The sequence below is a fragment of the Hevea brasiliensis genome, chromosome 5 (genome assembly GCF_030052815.1).
Source record: "Hevea brasiliensis isolate MT/VB/25A 57/8 chromosome 5, ASM3005281v1, whole genome shotgun sequence".
NCBI lineage: Eukaryota > Viridiplantae > Streptophyta > Magnoliopsida > Malpighiales > Euphorbiaceae > Hevea > Hevea brasiliensis.
In genome coordinates, this window is record NC_079497.1 from 108,580,504 (window position 1) to 108,593,506 (window position 13,003).

Consider the following 13,003-nt stretch of genomic DNA (forward strand, 5'->3'; position numbering starts at 1 on the left):
CTCCTGAAATCCTTCCCAATATTCCCTGAACTCTCACCGAGTCTTAACCAGGATGCAGCCTTTCACCCATCAGAACCTAATAAACACCATACAGTTCTCAAAATCACAAACTACATTAATTCCATTTACTTTGACGACTTTCCTCTGGACTGGGATGCTAAATTCCTTAGACAACAGCATTCTCAAAGTTTGATAATGAAAGAGTTATGAAAAATGTATGGGAACTAATTAATTAAGTGGATGATAAACAAATACTTGGGATGTTATTTATTTTAACCTTCTCGTCATATTCATTTGACTTTACACTATTCCAAGATAGGTTTGGTCTTAAAAAATATTATTTTTATAAAATAAAAAGATAATTTTCATCTATAAATAATCATACAACATTAAAATGATAAGATTGGGAAGGTTATGGTATGCCAGAACTATCAAACTCTTTCCAATCCCTAATCAGTGGACACTGAGTTGGACTGTGTATGTGCTATTGGCATGATAAACGAGGCCATCAGAGGCCCAAGTCCAAATGGTGGCTGGCGGGACTGATTATGGATTTCATTATTTTAATTCTGAAAAGTGTGTTTGTAGCAGCTAAGAATAATCGATGAAGGAAACAAAGGACTAAGGACATTCCCTTGTTTTTATCATCAGTGACAATGTTGTATACGATTTTTGAGAGTTTCAAATCAGATCGAAAAATCGTAGTCAAATGATAAGAATCATATCGAATTGAAGTTATTTTAATATTTTAATTTAATTTTAATTTTTTTATTAAAAATCGAATTAAAATTATGTAGGAATTGAATTGAAAACTAAATTCATACATATATTTTTTTTTATGTATTATATATTTTCATAATGATAACATATATTTATATGTATATATATATAATTATGAACTAAATATAACTTAATATTATATTTTATTTTATTTTTTTATATTTTTTTAATAATTTTAATTATAAGTACATTAAATTATCTTATAATTTTTAATTATAAATATATTATTATATTATATATATATATATTAATTCATAATTATATTTATATTTTATAGTTAAATATTTTATAATTAATAATTAATTAAAATGCATCTTATATGATATATTTACACTATTATATTATATAATATATTTAATCTAAATTATATATATATATAGTTAAAGATTATATAATCTATAAATAGTTAAAAGATATATTATATAATATATTATGCATTGATAACCCAATTCAAAATTTAAATACTAATTAAATATGACATTTTAAAAAAATAATTATATAAAATTGATTTACGAATCGAGAACTGAATCAAAATCGTATCAAATCAAAATAAAAATGTATAGTACCGAATCGATATCAAAAAAAATTAAAAACTGTACTAAATCAAAATCAAAATAATAAAAAATCGAATCAAAATCATACTAAAATTTCAATTTGATTTTAACTTTTAGACAAATCTCAAATTGAATTGAAACTGCACAGGATGTATAAGCCGTTTTAATTTTGTAAATATTAAATTAATTAAGCGATTCTCTTTTCTTGCTTGTTTTTTTCTCGGGACTCAGAGCAGTCTCTTATCTGCCAAATTAAAATTGATTTGAATATTAATATATACAAGGCTAAAAATTCTTTAAATTAAAATTTGCAAAAAAAAAAAATTAAATTTTAAATATTACAAAAAATGAATAAATAACTTTAAAAGTTAAAAATTATAAATAATTAGATTTATATTTTAATTAATCCAGTTGTGACCTTTGCTTGAAGTTTAATTATCTACTTATAAAATTAAATCTTTAATATATCTTTTCCATAATTAGCTTAGATAATAGATCCCAAGAAAGTGCCACAAAGTTTTGCTTATCTTATAATATTAGGCCATTAGTAATTGCAGCCCAAGTGACCTGCTCACTGAATTGAATTTTTTTTTAAACAATTTTTTTAATTATTTTTAAAAAATATTTAACTTAATTTATAAAAATATACTCAATGCATATAAGTTAATTTGAATTTATAAATATTTAAAATTTTAAATAATTATGTATTTTATTAAAGTGTTTATAAGTGATTAATAAATATTTAATTTATATTATAAAAAATAGCTTATAAGTATATTTATTATTAAATTAATTAAAAAAATATTAAATAAGATTTATTTAAAATTTTAAAAATTAAATAAAAATAATTTAATAAAATTTTTAGTCAAATCAATTTATAAGCACTAAAATAAAAAACTGAGTTAATTTATTTTTTCAAATTATAAGTTCAATTTATAAATTTAAAAATAATTATAAACAATCAAGTCAATTTATTTTTAAAACTTATAAAATAATTTAATTAATTTATAAATTAAGACAAACACCTTTTACCCTTCATCTATAATGGAATTTTATGGAAATACAGGCAGCTTCCTTTCTTGTTAATGCTAATGATATCCAGCTATATGCAAGTGTCATGGAGTTTGTCCAACCTAGCTAGCTACCAAATTAATGATACTCATTAATTTTATTAATTAATAGTTTTATTATAATTAAAAAAAAATTAGTTACCCACTTGCGTTTTGGGTGCCTTCATCACGCCAAAGAATCTAATTGTGATTATAAACCTAAAGAAGATTGTTATAAAGATTATATTTTTAAAATTAAAAATAACTATATTGAACAAGATCTAATCATCCACTAATTAGTGAAGACAAAGAATATATAAGGAAACACTAATCCACTTGCTTAGTGGCAATCCCATTTAACTCACACACTTATTAATTTTTAGTAATTTAAAAAAAAATTAAATAAGTTCATGTAATTTTAATTAGCATCAAATAAGTTTTAAATTAAATTTTAAGTCAAATAAGAATTGAACTTTTTAATTAAGTACAAATAAGTTTTCACATAATAAAATATTATTTATATAATAATAAAATAAATTTTATAATTTTAAACAATAAAATTATTTATTATTTTTAATTAAAATAAAATTTAAAAAATTAAAGAATATAATGAACAAACAATAATTATTTTTAAAATTGAAATATAAAATTAATATTTTAATATTAAAAAATAAAAAATAAAAAATTATTTTTTTTGAAAAATTAAATTTATTTAACATTAATTAGACAGTCCAATTCTTTTTTGTCAAAACTTAATTATGAGCTTATAGCACTGATTCTTCATTGATATATATTAATAATAATTGATATTAAATGACAATTTTTTTTAAAGATGTTCAAGAAAACATTTACCAGTTGACTCGTCAGTGTAATAGCTGTAATGTGTATATATATATATATGATATGCATGAAACAAGAAATCAACGGATAAAAATAAAGAACAGAAAAATAAATAATAATTGATATATAGAAATAAATAATATATAACACATTGCAGAGAAATAATGTGGAAAGCAATGCATTGAAAGTTAAAGCTTCTGGCTGCCTCTTTTTTCTTTCTTTTCTTTTCCTGTCATAGAAAAATCTCCTATGCTGTCTCAGTCATTTTCAATAATGATCAACTTAAAAAAATATATATTAAAGTTAAATATTTTTATTCTATTTATTAGTTCTTAATTTCCTTTTTTTTCGAGAGTTTTTTCTTTATTTTTTTAATTCTTTTCTTAGTTAGATTTTTTTTATAATAATATATTATAATTTTTATTAAAAAATAATTTATTTTTATATATTTTATAGTTACTTAAATATTATAATTTTAATAAAAATATTTATATTCTTAAAATTATGTATAAAATTTAAGTTTCTTACTTATAATTTGTTTTTTTAATAAAATAAATTTATATTGTATAATAATAAATTAAAATTAAAAAAATAAATTGCTATGTCTCACTTTTCAATGGAAAAGTTTTCACACCAATCCCAAGTTCATGCAAGGTGACAATTGGGAGTGTGATTTGCATCCGAGGCCGCCGGTTGTCATTCCTATGAGTAAGAAAAATTATATAATAAAATCGATATATGTATTATAATTTTAATATAATTATTAATTATAATAAAATTTTAAATAAATTTTATTATTTTAATAATTATAATTAAATTATTATAAATATAATAATTATATTAGATAAAAATTCTTATAAATAGTGAGTTTATGCTCTTTGCTTATGCATTAATTTTACTCTCATTCGAGCAATTTATATTTTTTTTTATTAGTGTGTTCATTAAAAAAATATGCATCTCAATAATTTATGAAATATATATTATAATGTTAATGGGTGACTCAGTTATCAAAAGCACCACCCTACTTTGGCACATTAATTATTTTTTCTTTAAATAAATTAAATTAAATTAAATTAAAATAGTTATGATGTATAATTTATTTTTGAAATAAAAAATATATATTATATTAATATGCAAAATTGGCATCTTAACATATCCCCATTTCATCACCTCCTCCTAGCTTGAAGACAATAAAAACAAGAACTTCTATGCATGCACAAGGACTTTACTTGAACCTGTCATTTTCTATTTCATTGTTCCTTTTTAAAAAGACTTGAATTGCTTGATGATTCCCCAGCTGATGGAAGCTCTATAACTTTAGAAATGCACATCTCCTTCGCACAATCCCAAAAGAAAAGAGAAAGCTTCTAACATATCCATATGAACCCAATAGTGGTGGAGTATGGTACATGTGTAGCTATAAAGAAATACAAAAGGTTGCCAAATCTGATGTGGATTGCAAATCCAACAGTAACATAAATACACAACTGCCTTTTTTTTACAAGAGACTTCCACTTGGAAAGCTCTCGTGCATGCCAAATGGGCACTATTTCTACTATTGCTCGACCGACACGTGTTGAATGTGACACCCTCATAAGAGTGGAGTGACTTTATATATATATATATATATATATATATATATATATATATATATTCCTCTTCTGTTATTATCAACACAAACCTCAAACAGATAAAAGACATTATAAGAAAAATGAAAATTAAAGCTGTAATATAAAAATATTTTAAAAAGAGTAAAAAATATCTTAAAATATTAATAGGAATGAAAATTTTCATCACATGAGATGTTATTATAAAAATTATAAAGTTTAATTTTATGATATTGAAATTATTTTTTAAGTTTTGAATTGGGATCTTAATTGAATTCATGGGTAATTAAAAAAAAAAAAAAAAAGCCCACAAGGATCCAAAGAGTGAGAGTGTTAGGACCACCTATGTTTGCTTAAAGGAGAAAAGTCAATTAAAAGAGTCTCCACTACTAAATTTTGCTAAAAACTATTGAATGATTGAGGTGACACATGTGGGTCAATTTTGTCTTTTTCATTGGTTGAGGAATTTTTAGTTAATTGAGATTCATTGGAATGGTTGTGGAAAACCATGTTTGTTTAACAAGAAGGTTGAATTTCAATTGTCCTCAAAATTAAATGTCACCTAATTTTTCAACATTTCAATTCATAATATAATTAAAAGCTTTATTTATTTTATAGAAAATATTTTTTTTTAAATATTTTTTATATTTATTTTAGCATTAAGACATAAAAAGTAGATCAATAAAAAAATTTCCTCATAAAAAAGTTAATTTTTTTAAAAAATAATTTTCTTTTTTTAAAAGATAAAATTATTTTCTAAACTTTGATAATTTTAATATGAAAATACTTATAAATATATGATATAAATAATTAATTTCATATTTTTTTAGAAAATAATTTTTATTAAAAAATATTTTTATACATAAATTATTTTTTACGAAATAAGCAAAATCTAAATCACATCTAGATAATAAAAAGATTCTAGATAAAATTTCGAGTTTGAATATAAGAAGTTTTTAACTCAATTGATTTAGATATTTTTAATTAATTGAATTCTGATCGAAATGAAAAGTAGAAATTGTATAATTTCAAAAATAATTTTAATTTCTTAAATTTCATAAGACCACATTTGTTTTAGCAAGAAGGTTGAATTTCAATTGTCCTAAAAATTAAATATCACCTAATTTTTAGCATTCCAACACATAATTAAGGCTTAATTTATTTTGTAGAAAATATATTTATAAACTTTTTTTATACTTTTTAATATTTAAGGAATATAAGAAATGAGCCAATGAAAAATATTTTCTTAATTAATAGAAAAATTAAGTTATTTTAAAAAAAATAATTTTTTTTAAAAAGAGAAAATTATTTTTTAAATTTCGATAATTTTAACTTGAAAATAGTTATACGTGCACAATATAAACACCTGCTATTAATTTAACATTATAATTAAATAATTAAAAATAATTTTATATTTTTTCAAAATATAATTTTAATAATTTTTTTTATGTGCAATTTAATTTTTACGAAACGGACAGTTTAAATCACATTCAATGGTATACATCAAGTAGTTAAATATTTTCAATTAATTTAATTATGATGGTAATTAAAATTAAAAATTTTATAATTTTAAAAATAATTTTAATACTAATTAATTAAAATTTATTGAGACATGATATGATTTATTTCATAAATGAAAGTTTTTATTTTTTATATTGGTAGATGATAAGTCAATTTAGATCAACAACCTTAAACTACATAAGCACGTGTCAACATCACGGAGAAATTAAGGAATATTCACAATTTAAGGAAAACCAAAAATGACTTTCAAGACTATGCCATTTGTATACTTTGTTTCTGTTTTTTTATTTAATTACAATTAAAAATCAAATTTTAAAATTTTTCATTTTAAAATAATTATTAAATTATTAAATTAAATTTATTATTATTCTAATTTTTCTTCTTCACAGTTGTGGTTTACCTTTTTTTTTTAAGGCTAATTTGAATACATATTTTTAATATAAAAAATAAAGAATTTCGATTTAATCAATTATTTCTTTTAACAAATTTTAAAATTAAAAATTAATATTAATTTATTAGTATCTCTCATATATCCCTTTTTTATGAATTAAAGCCTTTTATGTTGAAGTTTGAAATTTATTTTTTCAAAAAAAAAATATCATTTGAAATGTTATAAAAAAAAAATTTAAAAATATTTAACTATTTCAAAATTTTTATAATTAAAACGTGTTAAATATAATATAAAAATAAATTTTAATAATAATAATAATAATAATAATATTCATCGGAATTTTAATTAAATATCACGAAAGGTGTTTTGTTTAATTATTATTAGAAACAATTAATAGCTAATAGACATATAAATAATTAAATTAACCTATTTGATCATCGGTTGATTCCATTAACACCATTTTTAGCGCTTTTTAGCTAACTTAAATTAATTTTTTATTTAAAATATATTATTTTAAAAAATTTATTAATTAATTATTTTTAGCAGAAGAATTATATTTTTAATTTTTTTATAGTAAATTAATAATTATATATCTATTTCATTAATAAAATAAATAATATAATATATACCTTATTAATTATTTTATATATCAAAAGCAATTATTAAACATAATTTCATAAAATACTTAGATATATCGATTATAATCAGTCATTAACTATCAGCTATCGACCATCAATAATAATTATCAATCATTAATTATATTCAATAGTTAAATTAAATAGGCGAAGGGAGCCGCTGCAGGTTTTCCAAGATGGTGCCTATGGCTGAATCAAAATAAAAGACAAAGGAGATTGTCTGATCCTCAATATCGTGTGATCAATACAAAGCAATAGCTTTACCTACCCTGAAAATGGGACACTAAGTGAAAAACATAAAGAAAAAGTAGGGATGAAAATGAAAGATGTGGACGTATTTCTTCAAGACTGAGTTTCCTATTCCTAATCCTACCTGCACTTGTAAAAAATCCCAATCATGGACCACTAGGATTTAAAGCATTGATTACATTATTATTCATTTTCCTAGCAGTGCCTGCAATTCTTGCTTTTCATTATTTCATCTTGACAAAGTATTTTCTTTTAATTAATCAAGAACCCACTTGACAATACATAAAAATCTTAAGAGTTGGCAGATGTCAATGAGAAAAGAAAGAAAGAAAAAGAAATTGAGAAGAAACCAAATCTTTTTTGACAACTAGAAGCCTCATTCCTGAACTTGCCATATTTAGATGAGCTATCCATTACATTTTGAGACCAATGCAAGTAAAGAGAAAATGGACTTTAACTTGCCTTTTTTTAATTAAGATAATTCTAATGATTATCAAATTAAATTAAAAAAAAATATTAAACTAAAAATAAAAAATATAAAAATATAATTTTTTTAATAGGGGAATAAAAAAAGAGTAGAGACTCAAATCTGATAACTTCAACTGCTGAATAAGTCAGACTAAGTAAGAATGAAAATTCTCTTTTTTTTTTTTTATAAGTGAAATTTTTTTTTATAATATAAGAAAATAAAAAGGGAGGAAAAACCAGCTATTGGGAATCCTAGATCAGCAAGTTTACCCAATTATACCAACCTAACAACTAAATCCAAAAGAAGATAGCAATAAGAATGACACATTACCAAGGCAAAAATAAAGTAAACCAAACATTACATGATAGCAACAAAATCCTACTGTCTTAAGGACTGTTTTTGATAGATAATCAGTAATGTGATTAGCTTTACACATAGTGTGGATAAAAGAGACATCCGATAACATAGCCACCAAATTTAGAACTTCTTTAATGCTTTCACAAAACCTCTAAAACTCCTTTGAATTGCTATTTAATCATGATACTGCGTTTTGAAAATCAAACTGAATAACCAGTCCTTGAATGCCATTTGAGGATGGCTGCATTTGCTTGGTAACGAGAAATTCAAAGTAATAGTCAGAACTCAAAACAAAAAAATTTCTGCCACACCTAGGTATACTCAGTAACTCACTACTCACTACACACAAAACTCTAGAAAGAAAAGAGATCTGGACATTTTAATAAGCAAAGAGCCACGAAAATAGGTGGTGAAACCAAGGTCTAGTTAAGGGCTGATTTGACGATAAATGGTTTTGGAACTCGAATCAGTCGAAATTTAGGGAGAAAGGTTGATTGTGGTTCGATTTGAAACCAATCAAAATTACTAAACTAGAATCACTTCAAATTGATTTAGAACCAAACTAGAATCATAAGAGATCGGTTTCTTTCAATTCAGATTCACCATTGATTAGGATTTAAAATCAGCAATTCTAAATCAAAATTAACCCATGACTAAACCTAGTGAAACCACAACAAAGTTAAGATGGTAAGAATAAGATGACAGAAATAAAATTAACATATAATAGAAGTGCAATATAATACTTGTTTCTCATATAAAGGTAAGGATTTGAACACAGAAATTCCTGGGTATGATTAATTAGAGTATAATAATAAATTATAAATTTCTGATTTGAGAATTGATTTTGTTTTATTTCCAATTAAAAAATATCATAAAATATTAAAATTGCTTGTTGTGATATACTATGGCATGGAAAGCTAATGCTGTGTGTTAGCCGGCACAGCCATTTCTATATATCATTTCAACCGTCAAGATATTAATTATCCATCTTCATTGTTCACGCTAATATTTAAGATTCCCAATTTTGACTGCCAAGAGAATAAAATACTTATAAAATTTCACTTAATTTTAAAATAAGAAAAAAAAAAACACTCTTTTTGGAAAGATATATATATTAGCCAGTATCTATAATAATACAATCGTTTATTTTTATTTGTGGTATTTAAATTTTTTTATCTAATATTATTTATCGCATTTAAAAAATAAAGAGTATTATTTTTTTTAATTTTATCCTTTATTTTAATTAAACATAATAAATATCTATATAATTTTTTATGTGAAATAAATAATAATTTAATCAATTATTAGGATGTTTTTTTTTAAAATAACGTTATCCAATCATTTCTTTATTCACTGAGTGAAACTCAAATGCAACAAATAAAAATAGATGAAAATAGTAATTATTCTCATAATTGTGAATTAGATAATTTAATTGATTTTCTTCCATTTTTAAGGTGTAAAGAAACTTTTCATCTATCTATTCTAAAATTTTTACATTTAAGATGTGTTTGGTAGAATATTAAAAAATCAATGATTAAATGTTATCTTTATAGGTTTTAATCTTTAAAGAGGGTAATTATTAACCTAAGCCTCTTAAGATTAACATTTAACCCCAATAAGGCATAAATATTAATGAAAATAAAAGTTTACTTATTTTTTTTTAAGTATCCAAATAACATTAATGAAAGTTAAAAGTTATAAGTTTAATAATTATCTTTCATTAATCTTATACCAAACAGTAAAACCCGAAAGACTATAACTTAATTAACTCGCTTCTATTAAATAAAGAAAATTATTCCAAAAGTTGGTGAACCCATATATTTTGATTAGCTCCTCCAAGCTAATTAGACTTATTCCAGCTGCCTGATGATTGTTACTCTAAATTTGATATTTGATAAACGAAAGTTGACCTCTCAACATATATATAATTAGAGAACTTCAAGAATTCGTCAAATTAATTAATAGTGAAATTTTCTTTTCATAAATAAAAAATGCTAGGAATTTATAGTTATCATCACCAACCTATTAAAGACAATTTACGAAAATTATTGATATATTCAGAGACAATCAAGATATGAAATTGTGAGTGAGAATTTATGTATAGTGGAAGTATTTAATAGTATTTTAAAAGAATAATAATTATATAATTTCAAGTATTTTTTCAGTTAAAAAATATAAAGAAAAATCTTATGAATGGGATGGGAATTAGAATGGTGATAATAACAATGATTTAATGATGCGAATATATATTTTAAGGATCTTTACACATATGTGAATTAAAAAGAGAAAGAAGACGATGCGTAATGGCTAAGCGATGTTTTTTTTTTTTTTTTTTTTTTTTTTTTTTTTTTTTTTAAAGAAAAAGAAAATTGAACTACCTTCCAAGTCCAACAATAATTCTATATATATATATATATATATATATATATATATGGAAATGATATGGAAATGAAGCTTGAAGAATCCATTTTTATTTGTTAGATACTGCTATCCAATGGGTAGAGGTTGACAATCATCATAGGATTCCAGTTTAAATATAATATAAATATATACATTATGATCAATCATTTATTTTGCCTGCTTGTTGCTTGATTTAGCTTAGTATTTGATTAATAAATATATTTAATTAAAAGAGTGTTTATCTTAATTTATAAGTTGGTTAAATCAATTTATAAGTTTTAAATATATGATGATCTGTTTGTTTATAATAATTTTTAAATTTATAAATTAAATTTATAAGTTAAAAAACAAGTTTGATCATTGAATAATAATTTTTATTTATTTATTTATTTATTTATATAATGTATTTGTAAGAAGTAAATTCTAAATAGTTAGGTGTTGAACCACTGAATTATTTATCTTAATTATTGAGTAAACTAAAAATATACGTGCTTTCATTAATTTGAAATTAATTTTAGAGAAATGAAATTATTTGTATGGTGCCTTTTGATTAATGATAACAAAAAATAATTAATAAGTTTTAGTTTAATAATATTAAAATTATCTATAAAATTAAAATTTCTCAAATCTAAATTTAATTAAAATTAAATGAATAAAAAAATTAACAAAATTTAAAGTACAAATAGTTTAACCAAAACAATAAGGAAGCATTTTTCAATACTTTCTTCTCCAAGGCATCACCTCTCTGCTTAGCACTTTTCCTTTAAAAAAATTTAAGAACAAATTTTGTTTTATATCTTTAAGATGTAATGAGTGGAAAGTCTCGAGTTTAGTTTATCTATTTATTTGTCTAAGATTATTTATTCTATAATAAAAAAAGATAGCTAATCCTTATTATATAACCTATTAATTATTACTCAGATTATTGTATATTCACCAAATAAAAAAAAGAAAATTTATAATTTAATTCTTAAATTTTAAAAAATTAGTTATTTAGATTTTCAGTTTTACTTTATATTACACTTTAGTCTCTAAATTTTTTAAAAATTAATTATTTAATTTTTAAATTTTGTACTATAATACACTTTAGTCAATGTAATTCTAATATTAATCTTTCTGTTAATAAATAAATTATTGTAAATATTAAAATTTCTAGGACTAAATTTATTTTTTAAAATTTAGAAATTATAGTATAATATAGTATAAAAATTAGAGATTATATAATTAATTTCTAAAAATATAGGAATTAAAGTATAACGTATGAAAAAATTTAAAAATTAAATTATAAATTTTCCTAAAAAATTGAAGGGGAAAAGTGATAATATTGGTCACCACCCAATAGTAATTATTAATTCATACACTAATTTGAAGCAGGAATGGATAGTGATGGGCATGCAAAAACCACTGAAACTAGGTGAAATTGTCTGTAACCCACTTGTATTAATTTAGAAAAGTTAAGAGAGTACAAGGTTGCCAAATATAGATGGCAGGCAGGTAGTTATGCAATTCCAGTTGCTTGGCCGCAACCACCATAATCATCCATTTTTAGATTCTTCTCATACATAATAAATTAGAGCCCGAAAACTGGATATTGCAGGTACCAAAAAAAGTGGGGGAATTTGTTTTTGTTTCTGTATTAAAATATTTGGCAGGATTTGATTTCTGCGGAGATCTTAAGTTATTGATTTATTTATTGAAAAAAAAGGTTTTTTTTTTAAATTTAATAATATTAAAATTACCTGAAATTATGAGATTATAAATTTAAATTTTAATAAATTTTAGGAATTGAGTGATTTTGTTTCTGTTTAGTATTAAATTTAAAGAGTCAAAATTATTTATTTAAATAAAAATATTATTTTAAATATTATAAAAAATATAATTTAAAAATTATTTTATTATTTTAATATTTAAAATTTATTAAATTTAATTTTAAATTATTTTTTAATATTTTTTAATTAACATATTTAAAATGATGATATTCTCTATTATAATAATAATAATAATAATAATAATAATAATAATAATAATAATGCCAAATAAATCTTATGATTATGAATTAAATTCTACTCAAAAGAAGTTTGACAAAAAAAAAAAAGAAAGCCTCCCCACTGCACAATGTATTGTCGTGTTTTAGCAATAGTGTAATGTTAT